At 41.6% G+C, this 19,787-nt stretch overlaps 1 long non-coding RNA gene across 1 annotated transcript in view; it reads right to left on the bottom strand.

Moving 5' to 3' along the window:
• LOC103891894 (uncharacterized) overlaps positions 1 to 19,425 on the bottom strand; it is a 31,473-nt gene extending 12,048 nt beyond the window's left edge. Inside the window, exon 1 of the long non-coding RNA XR_002916710.2 lies at positions 19,310 to 19,425. This is a non-coding gene — a long non-coding RNA (uncharacterized LOC103891894). The remainder of the gene's footprint in view (positions 1 to 19,309) is intronic.
• Between the last annotated feature and the right edge of the window lie 362 nt (positions 19,426 to 19,787).

Here is a 19,787-nt window from a genome sequence, read left to right as displayed (position 1 = left end):
TCATGCCCCTATGAAAATATCTATCATAGCAACTATGACACTATTATACCTAGTTCATTGTGTCTGTTTTCCTCCATTAGGCTAGACTCTCATTGAGTACAAAGACTTGGTCTAATTTGTCTCTGTAACCTAGTCAGTGTAGTTGAGTATACACATAATATATCCTCAATGACTGTTGAAAAAAATGTATGAATAAATGAATATGTATGATCTGTAAACCTTACCACATCCTGGGATCCATTCTTAAAGTACATAGATACTTATATACCCCAAGTGACCATGGGGTCCCATTTTTATCCATACTAAATTAGAATCAAACTAGAGTCATAGAACTATAAGGGAGGAAAATTTCACCTCTACTCCCTGGGGTTTTTCAGCTGGGTCTGAGAATTAAGTTGACATAAGACAGATCAACAGAAGAAAAGCATACAAATTTGTTTAATACAAGTGTTACGTAGCACAGGAGTCTTCATGAGGAAATGAGCACCCAAAGTCACAGTTAGAGTTGAACACTTATATTCTGAATTTAACAAAAAAATTCAAAAACTTATGAAAATGTGACAAAGTTAAAGGACTTGATCTAGGGTGGTTAACGGGGTAGAAAAAAACTAGGACGATAAGGGTTAGTTTAACAAGGTTTGATTGTACAGATTTCCCTCCCTGTATTTTGCTTCAACTTCCCTTCCTCAATGACAAGAATAACATTTCCTTCTGGTATAGGGAAGACACCTTTCACATGGGAATTTCATCTCCTGCTTTCAAGAGATAGAAAGAAAGAGAGATCTTGCACCTGCTGTTTTTCAAGTACCTTTATTTCATAATAGTCAATATGCCAGAGGAGCATATTTTGAGGCAGCATGTTTTTAACTCCTTTATTTCTCCCATCTGAAACTTCCCTAGAAGTTTCATACATTAAAAGCTGAGCAGGTGGCGGTGGAGAGAAAAATTGGGTTAGTAGCTGAGTGGCAAGAGATCTGCAAAGGGAGAGAAGAACATAGATTACAAGTATGAATCATCAGAAAAGAACAAATCTAAGCACATTTCATCATATCCCATTAAGCCAGTCTCCCAACCCTAGAAATAGGTCAGTCCATTAAAATCATGAGCCTCATTTATCTGATGGGGAGGATTAATATTTATCTTGCCCTTTAAGTGGTGCCAATTAAACACTGTTTGTCCTAAGCTCTTTACATAGAAGCAGCTTTCTTCACCAATGATCAAGCAAGCTCCCCTAGTCTGACTGTTAGTAAATCTAGTCCATGACAATTTTGGAGTGAAATAGCATGATCACAGCTCACTGCAGCCTTGAACTCCTGGGCTCTAGCATAAATTTAACTTCTGATTGGAGTGCTTCCAATGTTTGCATAGTAATACTGAACTCTTGTGCATTACTATAGAAAGACTTAGAACTACCTTTCCCAAAAAGTAAGTTCCAAAGCCCAGGAACAAGATCTCAAAACTGAAGAGAACTTAGAATTGTGATACACAAATGGGTTTTCCATAATGTCACTTCTGGTACATTTGTGTGGCACTACTTTGTGAACAGCTGAGCCCACACTTGTAATCTGACTGGCATTCAAAGTGGAGTATCTGGCAATGGGAGGCATTGGGTATTCGAGTCTGCATCATCCTGACCATATAGATGGGAATACCATATATACTTTGTTGCCACATAAGATAAAAAGACCAGTGTTGTCCATGGATAAGGTTAGAGTGGAACTTGTGACCCACCAGTCTGGGGTTTGTTATGTTTTGACACATGTCATGTTGGCATCTGCACATCCCCATCTTCCTAGGTCCCTATTAGTCTGTAGGAGCAGAACTGCTGCAAAATACCTGATATAGGAGTCCCGCAGTTTGGCTTTGGCAGCTATAAGGTGTGGTTTTGTCATCTGACCAAGTTAATCTACATCTTTGGTCTATCCATATATAATCTTTGGTTTTTGGAAGCCCAGTTAGGGGCTGAACTACCCCAGGTTGCACAGGGCTGGCTTGTAGGCCAGCTATGACATCCAGTGATTTGACAAGTGCTTGTATCACAAGAGTCAGTGCCAGGACCATCTGTGACCTTCATGAGAGTTTGAAGATGTCACCTATAGAACAAACCACAGGATTTGGTTCCAGCATACCCTTGGTATGTCACCCAGGAAGGTTCCGGCACCATGATCATTTTCCATACAAAGGAAAAAATGTCCCTTTAATGACTTTACTTGAGCAAAGGAGTGCCTTTGAGCTTCACAGAGATTTTTCTCTATCAAATTAACTCACCAAAGTAGTAGAAAGATATTATTTTCTTTTTTCTTTTTTTCTTTGAGACAGGGTCTCACTCTGTCACCCATGCTGGAGTGCAGTGGCATAATCACAGCTCATGATAGCCTCAGCCTCCTGGGCTCAAGCAATCTTCCCACCTCAGCCTCCCGAGTAGCTGGGACTACAGGCACACAACACCACACCCAGCTAACTTTTTGCATTTCATTGTAGAGATGGGGTCTCACCAGGTTGCCCAGGCTGGTCTTGAACTCCACTCGTTTAAACCTCCCAAAGTGCTGGGATTACAGATGTGAGCCACTGTGCCCAGTGATATTATTTTCGTGGTCATGGATACCATACCCTGTCATACATCCATTTGCCAAGTTGGTCCACCAGGCACTTGCACTGGCAGAAATTAGGTTATTTTGCATAATCTGGATGGCACTGGCGTAACCAGCAATCAGATTAGTTAATGTGGCCAAGTTTGGAAAACTGGTGTAAGGGGAGTTAGGTCTGCACTTAACCTGTTGAGAAAACTGTCAGGGTTAATAAAAGAGAGACACAGTTTCAAAAAAAGGTCATAGTGGAGGATCAGAAGGCCAATCGAAGAGACTGAGACAATAATCTCCACAGTCAGCCCTTAAATAAAAGGCCAATAAGTCAACACGATGGAGGGATTGGTGAACAGGTCTGTTCGTAGGTAGTCTGTGATGAAGGAAGAGGGTTTGTTTGTTGTTTTCTGATATCTTGTTGTTTTTATATTTATTGAATTTGAGAGGCTGAAAAGAGGAAGAAAATATTAATAGGTGCAAGCAAAGTTTCTTGATCTGTGATCTTGGGAAAAACTGTCTACTTCATGATCTTGTTTGCTTCCTGGGCCTGGGTCTTGACTCTGGAAATCCTTACTTAAAGGTCACCTGTAGGGATGGTCTTCCAATTGCCCTGGGAGTGGTAATCTGGGTCTGGTTTGGCATGACTTGCACGAATCCAGGAGGATTTTTCTTTTATTTTGATAGCAGCGTAGGTGGTCAGTGGTACTTTGCAAGGGCATTCCCAGTTAGGTGACAGCGTATGTTTTCTTCTAAAAGCCTTGATGTACTCTGATTTCCCAATCAAAAGCTTTATAGTGAGGTTTGTCAGTCAGCAGAAGCCATCCCCCTTTTACCCATTGATGATATGCTCTAAATATAATAGGGTCTGTGTATAGCTAGTCATAGCATCAGATTGTTCACTGAAGTCCCTGTAATGTTCATTTAATCCAGAAATGGAAGGTTTAGAGCTGCTAGTAGGCATGGGGCAACCAAACACTATTTCAAAAGAGGTTAATCCATGTCTTCTATTTGGAGTATTCTAGATTTCTATATGGGGTAATGTTTTTTGTTTTTTTTTTAACGGAATCTCGCCCTGTCTGGAATGCAGTGGCGCAATCTCAGCTCACTGCAACCTCCACCTGCCGGGTTCAAGCAATTCTCCTGCCTCAGCCTCCCAAGCAGCTGGGATTTCAGGTGCCCACCACCTCGCCCAGCTAATTTTTATATTTTTAGTAGAGACGGGGTTTCACCATGCTGGCCAGACTGGTTTCAATCTCCTGACCTCAAGTGATCCGCCTAGCTCGGTCTCCCAAAGTGCTGGGATTACAGTGCTGAGCCACTGCACCCTGCCCATTTTTTTTTATATATAAGGTGTAATGCTTTCAGCCAATTAAGTCCAATTTCTTGACAGACTTGTCCTAAAGTAACTTTTGTGTCTCAGTGTTTACATTCTACTTGCTCTGAGGATTGGGAATGATATAGGGTATTAAATTTCAATGAATACCCTAGAATTTTTACAAACAACTGTTTTATTTCTGCTGTAAAATAAGTTCCAGTGGTCTGATTCAATCTATAATGGAATGTCCAAGTGAAGAATGATCTGTTATTTATTATTTATTAATTGATTAATTTATTTTTGAGACAGAGTCTTGCTCTGTCTCCCAGGCTGGAATGCAATGGCATGATCTCAGCTCACTGCAACCTCCATCTCCCAGGTTCAAGTTTCCTGCTTCACCCTCCCAAGTAGCTAGGACTACAGGCGTGCACCACCACTACACCAGGCTAATTTTCGTATTTTTTGTAGAGATGGGGTTCTGCCATGTTGGCCAGACCCAGATGATCCACCTGCCTCAGCCTCCCAAAGTGTTGGGATTACAGGCATGCACCACCAGACCAGGGTAATTTTTGTATTTTTTGTACAGATGGGATTCCACCATGTTGGCCAGGCTGGTATAGAACTCCTGACCCCAAATGATCCACCTGCCTCAGTCTCCCAAAGTGCTGGGATTACAGGCATGAGCCACCACGCCTGACCTGTTATTAATTTGTTTACCACAGTCATGGTGTCAGCACATCTAGTTAGATAGCATTCAATCCATCCACTAAACATACAGACAACAACCAAACAGTAAGAAGAGCCTAAAGCCTAATGTCTTAGAGGACTTGTTGAGGCATGTTGGTTTTCTCCAAAAATTTGATGGGATTTATTAGAAGTGCACTGAGAATAATTCAGTTAGAAATTTTGTAAATACCAAGGCAAAACCAATTATCTTTTCATTCCTTAACTATCCTCTGTCTGTACATATGTCCCATCTGAAGGGAGATAAGTGCTTCAAGCCAAAAAGTCAAAAAAAGGGGGGCCACAGGAACTCCATTGGCCCCATGTATAATACACCTGATAATTATCTGACATTCTTTTGTATTCATTTGTGGGGGGTTTTTTGTTTGTTTGTCGCATTGTGGCCGCTCTCTGGTAATCAATAACACCAGTAAGCAATAAAGGCAGGTTAATAAAGGTTGGAAAAGAATAGGAGGGTTCTTTGGGGCTGCATTCTTAGTAGCCTTCTCCACCCTCTCGTTCCCTAGAGATATAGTATCAGTCTCCCTAGGATGAGCTGAACAATAAGCAATAGCAATTTGAATAGGGAGGTGAATAGCCTGTAATAGAGCAGCAATTATATGCTAATTGGAAATAGGATTATCAGCAGAAGTTAAGAATCTGCTGGACTTCCAGATTGCCAATAGTGTGGCAGATGCCCAAGGCATATCTGGAGTCAGGGTAAATAGTGGAAATTTTTCCTTTTGCCATTACACCAGCTCTAGCGAGATCTATACATTCGGCAGCTTGGGCTGACTTTACAGTGGACAAAGAGGATGCCTGAAGTGTTTCACAAGGGAAAACTATGGCTTCACAGTTATGTTTCCTGGAAATGTCATCCACAGAAGCTATTACAAAATAGAAATAAGTCTGGATTGTCTAAAGGAGTATCTAGGAAGTCTTCTTGTGGCTTTGAGACCTTTTCTATAGTTGCAAGGCAATCATATTGAATGGAGTGAGGCTCTCCATCATCAGGCAGGGGCAGTAGAGCAGCCGGGTTTAAAGTGTTACAACAATGCAACATGATGGAGGAGCTGGTGAACAGGGCCTGTTCATAGGTGGCCTGCCATCTGGAGAAAGGTGCTGTATCTTATGAACTTGTAAGAGAACAGACACCATGGGGAACACATTGATGAATGAAGGAGTGTAATATCAGAATATACTGACTTTGTCAATTATTAGGATGGTAGCTGTGGCTACTGTACATTGGCATGGGGGTCCAATTGACATGAGAAATATGCTACAGGGTGTGTCAGAGAGGCAAAAAAAATTGTTCTGAATATCTGCAGCAATCCCGTTATTTCATGGCAAGATGGGCGAAAAGGTCTGTCAAAATCAGGTTAGCTGAGAGCAGGGGATGTGGATGTTAATTTTAAGGCTCCAGAGGAGATTTATGGATCTGCAGGCCAAGAAAATGGGCTCAGAATTAGTATCTGGGAGGAGGGTATATAGGAGCTTAGCAAGGGCAACAAAATTAGGAATATATTGGTGGCAATAACTAGCTGCTCCTAGAAATTTACGTAGATTTTTTTTGGGAGGGGAATGCACAAAATTGACTGTAGGCATTTTGGGGCAAGCTTTTGAGTGCTCTGAGATATGACAACCTAGCAATTCAATCCTACATAAGTAACAGTTATTTGCACCCACTGAAGTTTAGGTTGGAAGGCTTTATGGCCTCTGTTGAGCTAGTGCCTTTAGGAAAATGAGGGAGTCTAGAAGAGTGGGCCGCTTAGTTCAGTAACAAACTAAAGGATCATATCAGAATAATGAACAAGAGTGGAGCCTTGGATAAAGGACACAGAGTCTAAGCTGACTTTAAGGACTCTGGAAAACATTGAAAAGGACTCACGGTATCCCTAAGGTATATGAGTTCATGTTAATTTTCTCTCTCTAAATGTAAATGTAAAGAGGAATTTTGAGTCAGGGTGCAATGGAATTGAAAAGAAAATTGAGCAGATGTCAATCATTGTAAATCAGGCTGTATCAGCAGAAATTGAAGTAGAAATGTCAGCTGGATTAGGGACTAAGGGGTGGTGAAAAATCACAAAGGAGTTTATGGGCTCTTAGATCTTATACAAATCAATAGATTTTATTGTTGTCTGAATCAAATGTTCCTTCTTTCTTTACCGGCAAGATTAAGGTATTACAGAGTAAAGAAGGAAATAAAGACAAGAACACCCTCTGTAAAAGACAGTCTATTATAAGTTTGTTGACCTAAAAGGAAGAAGCTGAGGCAAAATTAAAGAGTTTATCTGCGCCGAGGCTGAGGATTGCACCCTGATTCCAGGTTGCCTTGGCAAGCCTTTGGGAGAACAAAGGAAAGGCTCAAGTTTTTAAAGAAAAAGGGCGAATCAGGAGAGGGAGTGATTACAAAATACGTTCATCAAGAATTCTCACTGATTTACAGAAATACATTGGTTAGTGATTGTCTATACATTGTTGAACTATAGGGTATATGACATCTTATGGCTACATGGCATCAGTTAGTCTATAGCTCATATAGCACATATAGCTTCAAGAGGTAATTCTTTAGCTCAAGGGCGAATGAAACCTGACTGCTGTTATAAATACCTCTCTGGGCCTGATAATTTAACAGGGTTTGCATTCCTTAGATAAAAAGGGTTTTTTTTTTTCTCTCTCTTTCTCAGGTTTAATTTCTTGCTCTGCATTTTGTGAGAAGGGCCTACTGAGCTACTATCAGGAAAGATTTCTTCTTTTCCAGGAATACCTACAGGCTCCTCACACAGTAGCAATTCAACCTCATTGGCATGTGAGGCTGGGAGATGAGTTGAGACATCTTTAAAGGTTGCTTCCTCTTCAGAGGATTTAAAATCAAGATGAATTTCCATTAGGGAAAGGAGGAAGTCTAAGGCCAGGGAAATAAAAATGCCTCTCTCTTTACATTGTATAACACATCTCCACCTAAAAAGTTTGTTGGTGAGGACTCAGAAACTAGAAAACCTTGACTGAAAACACTCCCACAGGGTTGACAAGCACTGCATATTGGTTTCTAGAGAAATATAATTATAATTCAGCATTAATCAGGCTGCACTTTGGCCCACTTCCTTGTTGCTGAAAGGCACATAGCACTAGAATCTGAGCATCTGCAGATGTAACCACATTGTTCCTCTGGATAGGATTGCTGACATTAGGGTTGTAAGACTGTTTAAGAATTGATTTGCAACCCCATTATTCCTGCAAACAGGATCTCTGACATAAGAATCACACGTTTTGTTTCATACCCTGAATTCCAGCAACCAGTTTAAAGACCAGCATAGAGGAATGGGATCAGCATGAAAATACAGCTTCTTCACCTCCCATGTCATTAGTTTACACTGTACCCTTCAACCAATCAACAATCTCCACACTTTCGCCTACTCCAAAATCCTTAAAAATCCTAACCCCAAATTCCTCAGGGAGGTGGATTTGAGGTTTTCTCTCATCTCCTTATTTGGTGGCCCTACAATTAAACCTCTTTCTCTGCTGCCCCCAATATGTGTCTCCACATATTGATTTGCTGTATACATTGGGCAATGAATCTATTAGAGTTACATGATGAGTGTTAAGAAGGCCTAAGGGTATTGCAGTGGCCTGATACATGGGCAATGAAATACGTTGCCCAGAAACTCCAATGGCTTGAATAGAAGCAGAGGTGACAGGGAGAGAGATCCTCTGAGCAGATGGTAGGGACAGTTGCGCCGGTGGCAATTAAGTATTACAGTTCCCAGCTGGCCCTGTGGCCCATGTCTATAGTCTGAGGCTGAGACAGGAGGATTGCTTGAGCTCAGGAGTCCAGTCTGTGCAACATAGCTAGAGTTTGTCTCTTATAAAAAAAAGAAAGAGTATTTCAGTTCCCAATCCTCTACTGTAAGTTTAATAGTGGGATCTAGGGTGTGACTGAAAATTAGCTGACCCCATCAGTCGATGGGGTATTGTCCCACAGAAGAGAGAAAGCTGACCTTGTGAAGGTGCTGGGGTCTAGGGAGATTGTTATTTAAGCTTTCCTTTCTCATAAGTCTAGGACAGTTGTTTTTCCAATGCCCTTGTTTTTTACAATATCTGCAAACATCTGAAGACAAAGCTCTGTGGTTGGGGAGAAAGGTGAGTGGGTTTTGAGTTTTCCCTGGAGTTATGATTTTGTTTTTGTAAAGAATCAATTTTCAAAGCAAGTACTATTGACTTTAATCCCTTTTTCCTCTTATTTTCCTAAAGTTATTTTTAAAGAATTGCATAGCTCCTTCTATAATAACATTCAGAGAATGACCTGTCCAGCCAATGACACTATTTTGGATTTGCCTCTTTGTATCAGGGTGATTTCTAACCAAGGCAGAATTTAAAAATTTTTTATGTCCTAGGGCTTCAGAATTTAATGCAGTGAACCTTTCAAAAGTTTATATAAATCATTCCATATAGGCCTTAAGATGTTCCCCTTTCTTCTGAGTACATAATTCAACCCTAGACCACTTCACCTTAGAGGAAAACGCCTCTAATATTGTCCCTATCGGGCCCCATAACTCAGCCATTTCCTGGTCAATTGTAGGAGGACCTGGGAGAAGTTCTGGCCACTTGTTCCCTCTAGAGGTAAGACATTCATCTGGGGGCTTTCTGGAATGTCTGATAACCACAGTATAATCATGGGTGGAAAGAACACCCCTTAGTAGCCAGTGGATGTTCCTGTGAATGGGGTTATAAATGGCCACTAATCTTTCTAACTCCTCTCTAAATTTGATAGGCTCTTTCAAAAGTGGAGACAAAAGGGCTTTGTAATTTAGAAGATCTGTTTCTGTCCGAGGGACATGAATTCTTTGCAGTAGGGATCCAGGATATATTCACAGGAGGCATTGTATAGAAAGGTCTGTGGCTGAGGAGTCTGATTACAGAACACCAGGAAGTAGGAGGAGTTGTAAGGTACAGCAAAGCAAGACTAGCTGCACGTACCAGGGCCTGTGCCAGGTTTATTTTCTGTCTGTCAGCATTGACACAAGTGACCTGTATACTCTGAGCCTAGAGATCAGGCTGGAGTGCTCTCTGAAAATTTTGCAAGGAAAGGAAAGATAAAGCAGGCAGTTGATGTTTAAAGGATTTTCTAGGGAAGTTGGAGTTTTAGAACTTACATAAAAATTTGTTGAGGAGGTGGGACTGGATTTTGAGAAGGAGAGTTTAAGCCAGTGGCCCAGAGATCAAAAGATCTTCTGGAGGATCAGGGACAGGAAGTTGAAGATAAAGGGGTATATAGGAACTGAAATTGTCTCCTTGCAAGTTTCACCCACTGTTCTTGGAATACATGTTTGCCTTCTTCACATGAGAGATTCCATATTTTTCAGAGAAAAAGATCTCATACCTCTCCCACCCTGAACCACTTTTCCAAGCTCCGTTCCTCCAATTCTTACTGATATGTTCCTAGACCTTTCACCATCTCCTTACATGCCCTGTTCTCAACATCCTTCTGATATTGAACAAAATATTCAAGAAGAGCTGTGAGACGGATGAGTACAACATAATTGAAACTGATAGCCTTAGGCCTATTCTAACAGTGTAAACATTTCAGAGCTCAGGGAATCCCTAAAGATGATCTAGTCTAAGCCCTTTACTTCACAAATGAAGAAACTGAAGTTAATTACTCATCAGAGCAAGGCACAAGACCGGCTCCTGGTCCAGTAGATAGTCAGGAGTGGACCCAAGCCCAGAATTTCAAGTTAATTATCTTATTCTATTTGAATTCTTATTCTGATGCAACACCGAAAACCCCCTGTTAGATTTGCAAGATCTAGCTCCCTGCCAAAGACTATTTATTCTCTCTAAAGAGATGATGAAATTATTTTAGAAAGAGGGCCAAGTGTCCTATTTGAGAGGAATAATTTATAGTCATTTTATCTGTTTTTCATGAATTATCAGCTTCTTGGTAGCCTTTTAAAGAAAGGGTTAATAAAATAGTTTACAACTTGTTAAAAGAGCTATAGAAAATTATATTAAGTTCTTATATAAACTCTTTGTATGATGCTTAAATTTTTTAGGTCAAACATAAACTGAATCTCAGTAAAAATTATAAGACAGAGGCAATTCAGCTTAAACCATAAGTGGTCCCTGTCACACTTCTTTTGTCTTCTATACAGAGAAAAATAAACTTAAAACTAATTTTTCAGAACAGGAAAGGATAACCCATTTGCATCCCTATTTATCACTTCCTTTCACTGTGTTCACTTTTTTCAGGAAAAAGTAAGCCAAATCAAGTAGAAAATGTCAAATTTTTAGTAAAGATACTTAAACACTTCAAAAGGGTGAGCAGTTACATTCCTTTTAAAGAATTCTATCTTAATATTGATGAGAGAATAGTTTAAAAAGGATTATAAGGCCTCCTTTGCATGTAATATGTATAACGCGCAGTAAGACAATTTGTAACTAATCTAGTGGAAAACTGGTTTTACTAGTCCATTTCCCTAAAATAAATCTGCCTATTTGTAGTTGAGAACTTCCTGGAAAATGAACAATAAACACATAAAAGTTTTACTTTTATATGCATTACAAACTTCGGCTGTCAAAAATTTGCACAAATTATTTTGGGAAGAATCTTCCTATATGCTCTCCGCTCTGAAAGACTGGTAATTTAAAATAGGAAAATGCACAATCATACAGTGTTAGAATTGCATTAGAGAGTAACATAGAGACCATTCCAGATTTTTTTTTTTTTTGAGATGGAGTCTCACTCTTGTGGCCCAGGCTGGAGTGCAGTGGCGCAATCTCTGCTCACTGCAACCTCCGCCTCCTGGGTTCAAGCAATTCTCCTGCCTCAGCCTCCCGAGTAGCTGGGATTACAGGCATGTGCCACCATGCCCAGCTAATTTTTGTATTTTTAGTAGGCACAGGGTTTCACCATGTTGGCCAGGCTGGTCTCGAACTCCTGACCTCAGATGATCCACCCGCTTCACCCTCCCAGTGTGTTGGGATTACAGGCATGAGCCACTGCACCTGGCCTGCTCTAGATTTTTATCTTGAGAATTGCAGATAACTCTATTGGGTCAGTTTTCTTACACTGTAATCATCCTCACTTTTGATACTTCCATCTACTTCAGTGGTTTTCAAAGTGTGGTCTGGTAGCATAGACAACACCTGAGGACTGGTTAGAAATGCAAATTTTCAAGTCTCACATTAGACCTACTGAATCAGAAACTCTGGGGGGGGGGGTGGGCAGCCCCCATATCTTCATAGGTCTGCCAGGAGATTCTGATGCATGTCAAAGTTTGAGGATCAATGCTAGTCCTCTATAGCAATCCACCACATTTTGTTCCTTTATCCTTCCAATGTTTTTACCCTTACAGGAACTGTATCACCCCATAGAGATAAGAAAGGAAAAAGCAGCCCCTGACAGCTGGAAGTTGGCCTGGCACTCACATTTAGGCCTTGGTGTGGAACATAAACAGTTTCACTGAACATCAACATCAGACCAGAGCACTCTGTGATCACGACAAAAACAAGAGCACTCCATCATCATGTCTGAACGGAAAAACAAACATGTCCAAACCACAAAAATAACCAAAATATCCCCATCCTAGCTAATACAAGAGGATCTTGCCTCTGCCAACTAAAGCTTTAGACTCCGTTTATTCCTGCCCCCTTCAATAAGATTTGTTAAAACACCCAGTCATAAAATTGCCTCTACTTCCTTGACAGAAACCAATCCAGGCAAAGCTCCGCTTCTCAGTATCACCTAATACAAGCCCAAATCCTAAAATAAGCCTTTCTCACTCGCTTCTACTAAGATGTCCCAGGATGTGCAATCTGCCTTGCTATAAACGTAACCACCTAATGGGCTTGTTATAGTCGGTAACTAGTCAGACATGAGCAGGGCAGCAGAGGACCCCCACCCCCAACACCACCGGGAATATCAGGCAACTATCAGGTGATGGTCAGGTGGTTGTTAACTGTCTCTCTAAAATGATAATTGGTCACAGCCAGTGCCAGGGGAAAGGCAGTTCCCCAATAGGTAGAAAAAAATCTGAAACTAGTGATCAGCAACTTTCCAATAAGATCTTAGGAACTGAGCAAATGGGTCCAAGCATGTGCACTAAGAGGCAAAACGGTGGAGCTTAACTGCTGTAGGACCTTCCTCTAGGAACACTCTACTGGTAAGGGAAGAACAACTTAAGTGAGCATGCGTACAACTCCAGTAAACACACTGTGTGTGCAGTCTCTCCCAAGCATTGGCAGGGCACTGCGCATGTGGACAGCACGCCCCAAGGTAAGAATCAGGGCAGAAGTAATGCAAGGCCCTGGAAGTATGCCAACATATAAAACCAAGTCAAAAGGTCAAACCCTGCACTTGATCTTGAAACCGCCTTTGCAAAATTATGACTGAGCCAGTGAAAGAGATCTAACTTAACAGACTCCATCTTGCTTCTAACCTCCAAACTGTCCTTGTTCATTCCTGGGCATGGACTGAACTAACTTTGAGAGAAATTTAGTTTATAGTTTATAGTTTAAACAAAGACAGTAACAGCCCTTTCCTAAAGCAGACCTCCTTCTTGCCTGGGGACTAGACTGCCTTTGTAGGACTAACATTAGCCACAAGAGTATAAATTATGGTTTAGGGGTCACGCAGCTGGAGGCTACAACATTCTGACCCTCCCTAAACTGCTCCTAAGATCGGTGCTTGAGATGTTTTGCAGACCTTACACTTGATGGATCAGCTGGCACCACCCAGATCAATAAACTGGCTCATCTGATCTTGTGGCCCCACCCAGGAATGGACTCAGTACAAGAACATGGCTTCGACTCCCTATTATTTTTCATCTCTGACCAATCAGCACTCCTGGCTGACTTGCTTCTCCCTACCCACCAAGTTATCCTTAAAAACTCTGCTCCCCCAATGCTCCGAGAGACTTATTTGAGTAATAATAAAACTCTGGTCTTGGCCGGGTGCGGTGGCTCATGCCTGTAATCCCAGCACTTCGAGAGGTCGAGGCAAGAAGATCACCTGAGGTCAGGATTTCGAGACCAGCCTGACTAACATGGAGAAACTCTATCTCTACTAAAAATACAAAATTAGATGGGCGTAGTGGCGCGTGCCTGTAATCCCAGCTACTCGGGAGGCTGAGGCAGGAGAATCGCTTGAACCCGGGAGGCGGACGTTGTGGTGAGCCGAGATCACGCTAGTGCACTCCAGCCTGGGCAACAAGAGTGAAACTCTGTCTCAAGAAAAAACAAAAACAAAAACAAAACTCTGGTCTCCTGCACAGGCAGCTCTGTGTGAATCAGTCTTTCTCTATTGCAATTCCCCTGTCTTGATGGATCAGCTCTGTCTAGGCAGCAGGCAAGGTGAACCCCTTGGGCGGTTACAATCTCTCAAGTCACCTGTTTGGCCCTCTTCCAAGTGTACTTTATTTCCTTTCTTTCCTACTCTTAAGCTTTTTAATAAACTTTCACTCCTGCTCTAAAACTTTCCTTGGTCTCTCACTCTGCCTTATGCCCCTCCATGGAATTCTTTCTTCTGAGGAGGCAAGAATTGAGGTCGCTGCAGACCCACATGGATTTGCCGCAGCTAACATACTTTGGTGCCGCGTCACTAGGATACATTCTGCTGCTAACAGGTTCTTCCCGCCCACTGCACAGACAAAACCAATTCGCCGTGACCATGATGTTGCAATAAAGAAAGAGTTTGACATGATGCTGGCCACCACGCGTGGGAGATAGAGTTATTACTCACATCAATTGCCATGAAAATTTGAAGGCCAGGGCTTTTCAAGTATAGTTTGGCAGGCCCTGTTGGTGAGGGTTGGTGGCTCCAGGTGGACCCATTGGTCATCAGAAATGCAAAAACCTGAAAAGACATCTCAAAAGACCAATCTTAAATTCTACAATGGTGATGTTATCTGCAGCAGTAATTGGAAAAGTTGCAAATCTGTGACCTCCGGAATAATGGCTGGTAATATTTGCGTCTATCCCTTAGCCGAATTCAGGCTCCTCACAGTCTCCTAACCTGGTGGCCTTTCATAAGCTTTACCAAGGTGGTTTAGTTTTGGTCAAAGGCTATTATCATTTAAACTGTAAACTAAATGTCTCCCAAAGTTATCTTGGCCTAAGCCCAGGAATGATTAAGGGCAGTTTGAAGGTTAAAGGCAAGATGAAGGTTGGTTAGATCAGATCTCTTTCACTGTCATAATTTTCTCACTTAAAATTATTGCAAAGTGATTTCACAAACCCAACTTGATCAATAATAGGTGTGCTCCTGTTGGTCTTTGGCTGGAGGGCATTGACAGAGGGATTATTGCACCAGCTCCTGGCCAGTGCTACTGTAGAGCAGTGCCCTTCCATGAACAGCTGGTTCCCAGTCCAAGGCAAGTACAGAAATTGGGAGTTGTCAGAAGAATTGACAGCAATTTGACAAAGTAATTTTATGTCTGTTGGTTGGATCCAAAAACAGAACACTAGGCTTGTGTTTCCCTATGCCAGTTTAAATTTCATTTTACTAGTAAGTTTTAATTGTATCTTACAGGTGACCTGCAGTAGATTAAAAAAGAAAGAAAGAGGCCGGGCTGGTGGCTCACACCTGAGGGTTTGGGAGGCTGACGCAGATGGATCACCTGAGGTCGGGAGTTTGAGACCAGCCTGACCAAAACGCAGAAACCTCGTCTCTACCAAAAATACAAAAATAGCCAGGCGTGGTAGCACATGCCTATAATCTCAGCTACTCAGGAGGCTGAGGCAGGAGAATCACTTGAACCTGGGAGGCATAGGTGGCGGTGAGCCAAGATTGCGCCATTACATTCCAGCCTGGGCAACAAGAAAGAAAGAGAGAGAGAGAGAAAGAAAGAGAGAGAGAGGGAAGGAAAGCAAGCAAGCAAGAAAGAAAGAAAGAAAGAAGGAGGGAAGGAAGGAAGGATGGAAGGAGAGAGAAAGAGAGAGAGAGAGGGAAGGAAAGCAAGCAAGCAAAAAAGAAAGAAGGAAGGAAGGAAGGAAGGAAGGAGAGAGAAAGAGAAAGAAAGGCTCTTCATCAGAAATAGTTTGAAAAGCAGTGTCCTAAACCATGTCCTAACACTATCCTATTCTCTAATGCTTTTCTTTCCAACACTGCTATTACATTAAGATTCTTAAAATTCTGCTTTTAATGTGTAACATTCTTCTCAAGCATCTTTAACATTACAATCTCCTCTGTTTTCTAGTTGAAGATAGAGAAAACTAATATATTTTTAGTACCTACCACATGCTATAAATTGTGCAAATCTAAACATACTCCAATACCCATGACTTTATTTTTTTTAATTGTGTTAAATTTTATTGTGTATGTGTATTTAAGGCATACAACATAATGTTGTGGGATACATATAGATAGTAATATGGTTACTATAGCGAGGCAAATTAACATATCCATCATCTCATGCAGTTACCCATTTGTGTGTGTATGTGTCACGAGGAGCTAAAATCTACTCATTTAGCAGAATTCCCAAATAAAGTACAATTTTATTAACTATAGACTTCATATTGTTCATTAGATATCTAGATTTGCTCATCCTACACATCTGCTACTTTGTAAACTGTAACCTACATGTCTCCATTTCCTCCCTCCTCCCAACCCCTGCCCTTCCCCTGGTAACCACAACCACAGTTTTTTTTTCTCTGTATATTTGACTTTTTTTTTTTTTTTTAAGATTCCACATGTAAGTGAGATTTTCGCTGGTGGAGGGTGTCAATGCCTGAAGGGTTGAAGATTGGGAGCAATGACTGGATTACAGAATGAAGAGGACTTACTGAACAATTTGCTTCCAAAAGAAAAGGGAGAAGAAGAAATCCAAGACGACATCAGCACTTTCACCTTTTATGTCTTCTAGGTTTGACAGGGGTCTGCTATTCTACCCTCAATTCAGGTGAGTCTGTTAGCAGCAGTGAATCTGAATCCGTTTGGGTCTGCAGCAACCCCAATTCTTGCCTCCCCAGAACAAAGAATTTGACTGAGGGGCATAAGGCATAAGGACAGATCAAGGCAAGTTTTAAAGCAGATGTGAAAGTGTATTTAAAAGTTTTAGAGCAGGAACAAAAGGAAGTAAAGTATACTTGGAAGAGGCCAAGCAGGTGACTTGGGAGATCAAGTGCGTGGTTTGACCTTCGACTTGGGGTCTTATACATTGGCATTCCGCATGCGCAGTGACCTGCCAGCACTTGAGAGGGGCCGCTTGTGCACTGTGTTTACTGGAGTTGTACGCATGCTCACTTGAGGCATTCTTCCCTTACCAGTCGAGTGTTCCTAGAAGGTCTTATACCAGTTAAACTCTGCCATTTTGCTGCTTGGTGAACATGCGTGAACCCGCCCGCCCAACTCCATCGGGAAGATGCTGATCACCAGTTTCAGGTGTTTCTATCTATTGGGAGACTGCCTTTCCCTGGCACTGGCTGCAACAAATTGTTATTTTGCAGAGGCAGTTTAACAACCGCCTGACCATCACCTGATGGTTGTCAGACATTCCTGATGAAGGGGGGCCTCTCCGGCCCTGTTCATGTCTGCCTGGCTACCTACTGTAACAAGCCTTGGCTCCAGGTCATTTGTGCTTCTCAAGGAAGAAAACCAGAGTTTGCTTTGGTAAATGTCTCCATGGTAAAAGCCAGCCTCTTTGACCTTTTTGTGTTTCTGCTTTCACTTACTTTTTAGCCTCTGAAAAATCCTAACTTCCTCATCGATTTACTGAAGTCTTCTTCATTAAACGTCATTTTATATTATACTTTCTCCAGTGTTTTTATGCGTTTTCACTGTGGGTCAGCCAAGAAAAATGACTCACTGACTGGTAGTTCTATTTACTGTTCATCTGGAATTTCACTGTTTTCATTTCAAAAATGTCTTCTTTATTTAGTGTGTTAAAGCAAACTAAACATGGCCTGAGAAGGACTCCATACCTCTATATTTGAGTCCTTGTGGATGAACTGCTACCTAACTTAATAGGTAGGCAAGATTGAAAACCTAACTTAGGAGTATGTGCTTGTAACAATCGCTGTGTCTTGGCCAATCCCAGCAGCCATGGCTCAACCAGTCATTTACTGCTGAGTGTTCAAACTGTGTTCAAATAAGGCAAATGCTGAGCTGTAACCAATCCAGCTGTTTCTGTACCTCACTTCCAATTTCTGTACATCACATTACGTTTTTGTCTATAAATTTGTTCTGACCGCGAGGCACCCCTATGACAGAGGTACTTTCAGAGGTGCTTGAACCAGAGCAATTTTATCTTAAATAGGGGCTTGATAAGATAACGCTAAGACCTGCTAGCCTACATTCCCAGTAAGTTAAGGCATTCTTAGTCACAGGATGATACACGAGGTCAGCACAAGATACATGTCATAAAGACCTTGCTAATAAAACAGGTTGCATACAGTAAAGAAGCCTGCTAAATCCCACCAAAACCAAGATGGTGATGAGAGTGACCTCTGGTCGTTCTCACTGCTCCACTCCCACCAGCACCATGACACTTTACAAATGCCATGGGCATGTCAGGAAGTTACCCTATATGGTCTAAAAACATGAGGCATGAATAATTCACCCCTTGTTTAACATATAATCAAGAAATAACCATAAAAATGGGCAACCAGCGGCCCTCAGGGCTGCTCTGTCTATGGAGTAGCCATTCTCTATTCCTTTACTTTCTTTGAATCTCTTTCGATTTAGGCTAGAAGTCCAATGAGCTACCCATTGCACCACAGAGCCTGCTTGCTATTCCTTTACTTTTTTAATAAACTTACTTTCACTTTGCCATATGAATTTGCCTCAAATTCTTTCTTGTGTGAGATCCAAGAACCATCTCTGGAGTCTTGATCAGGACCCCATTCCGGTAACAGTACTATTATTTTCCTTATATTACAGTTGAAGAAATGGAAGTTCCAAGAAGCTAAGGGACTTAGGCCTGTAGACAGAGGAGAGGACAGATTGAAGGGCATGCTGTCAGGTGGCACAGCAAATGTATAACCAGGAAGATATGCAGCCATGCATCTCTGGGGTCAGCACACACTTGTGTCTCTTGAAGTCATGGGTTTCGTTCCAGGGTGGCTGTTGTTTTTGGCAGCTGGATAGGACACTAAGGACACCCTTGTCAATTGAACTCTCCCTATTTTACCTAAGAGGAAATAAATTTGTGGTTTGTGCTCCACAATTAGAAGTGGAAGAAATGAGAGCAGAAGCCTTACCTTCCAACACTTATCAAGTGTCTATCCACTGTACTACACAGCTTCCTTAATCCTGAAGTCAGACATTTTATTGGTGTTTTATAAACTATCTGAGCAAACCAATGTGGGAGATACACAGATTGTATTATTTATATAGAAATCCAGCAAGTTGAAAATTGTTCTCACCCTGGGTCAGTTTGTTATTGTAACATTTACAATTTACAGCAAGCAATAAAACAAGATAATACAAAACAAAATAATCTGAACAATATGAACCCTGAAAGATGTCCAGTTAGATTCCATTATAATGCCACCATTATTAGAACCACTCCACCCTTCTAGTATGTCAGAGGGCCATGTGAACTAACTGGTTCAACAAGAAAAAAAAAATGTTTTAAGTGTAAGTAAAACTTCCTCCATCTGCTAAGGCATACTGATCTTCTGTAAACAGGTACAATAAAATATAATATAAACAAAAGCCAAGGCTTCCCTGAATGAGAATGGGAATTATCACCTCCCATTCTCAGCTCATCTCACCAGTCTCTTGTGTCTCAGGGCACCAGCAAGCCACCTTGTTGGTCCTTCCCAACAAGGCTATGCAGAAGGACAGGTCTCTGGATGACCTTGACCCACCCAGGTTTCTTACAGAATGCACTGAGAATATGACATCCTGAGATAAGGAAAAAGGCCCAGAACCACCAGGCTATGTTCTGCGACATTTGAGCTCAGCAAGCCCCGTGGCATCCAGGATATAAACGCCCAGGGTGGTGTGCTTTCAGTGTCCTTAGCTGTAGTGTGACATGGGGTCTGTGCAGATAAGACTCCACCTACCCTGGATGGCTTTCCTGAGCTCTGGAGGACCAGCTTGTCAGGGATCCTAGGCTTTGGTTTATCCTTGCTGCTTATCTGTGAGTATTAAATCTGTTTGCCTAACTTGGTATGTACAAGTGTTCTGTCCCACCAGACTCATACAAGTGGTAGAGAACCTTTGC

This window comes from Pongo abelii, chromosome 9 (genome assembly GCF_028885655.2).
Source record: "Pongo abelii isolate AG06213 chromosome 9, NHGRI_mPonAbe1-v2.0_pri, whole genome shotgun sequence".
NCBI lineage: Eukaryota > Metazoa > Chordata > Mammalia > Primates > Hominidae > Pongo > Pongo abelii.
Note: the sequence above shows the minus strand (reverse complement) of the source record. Positions and strands in the feature narration are given on the sequence as shown.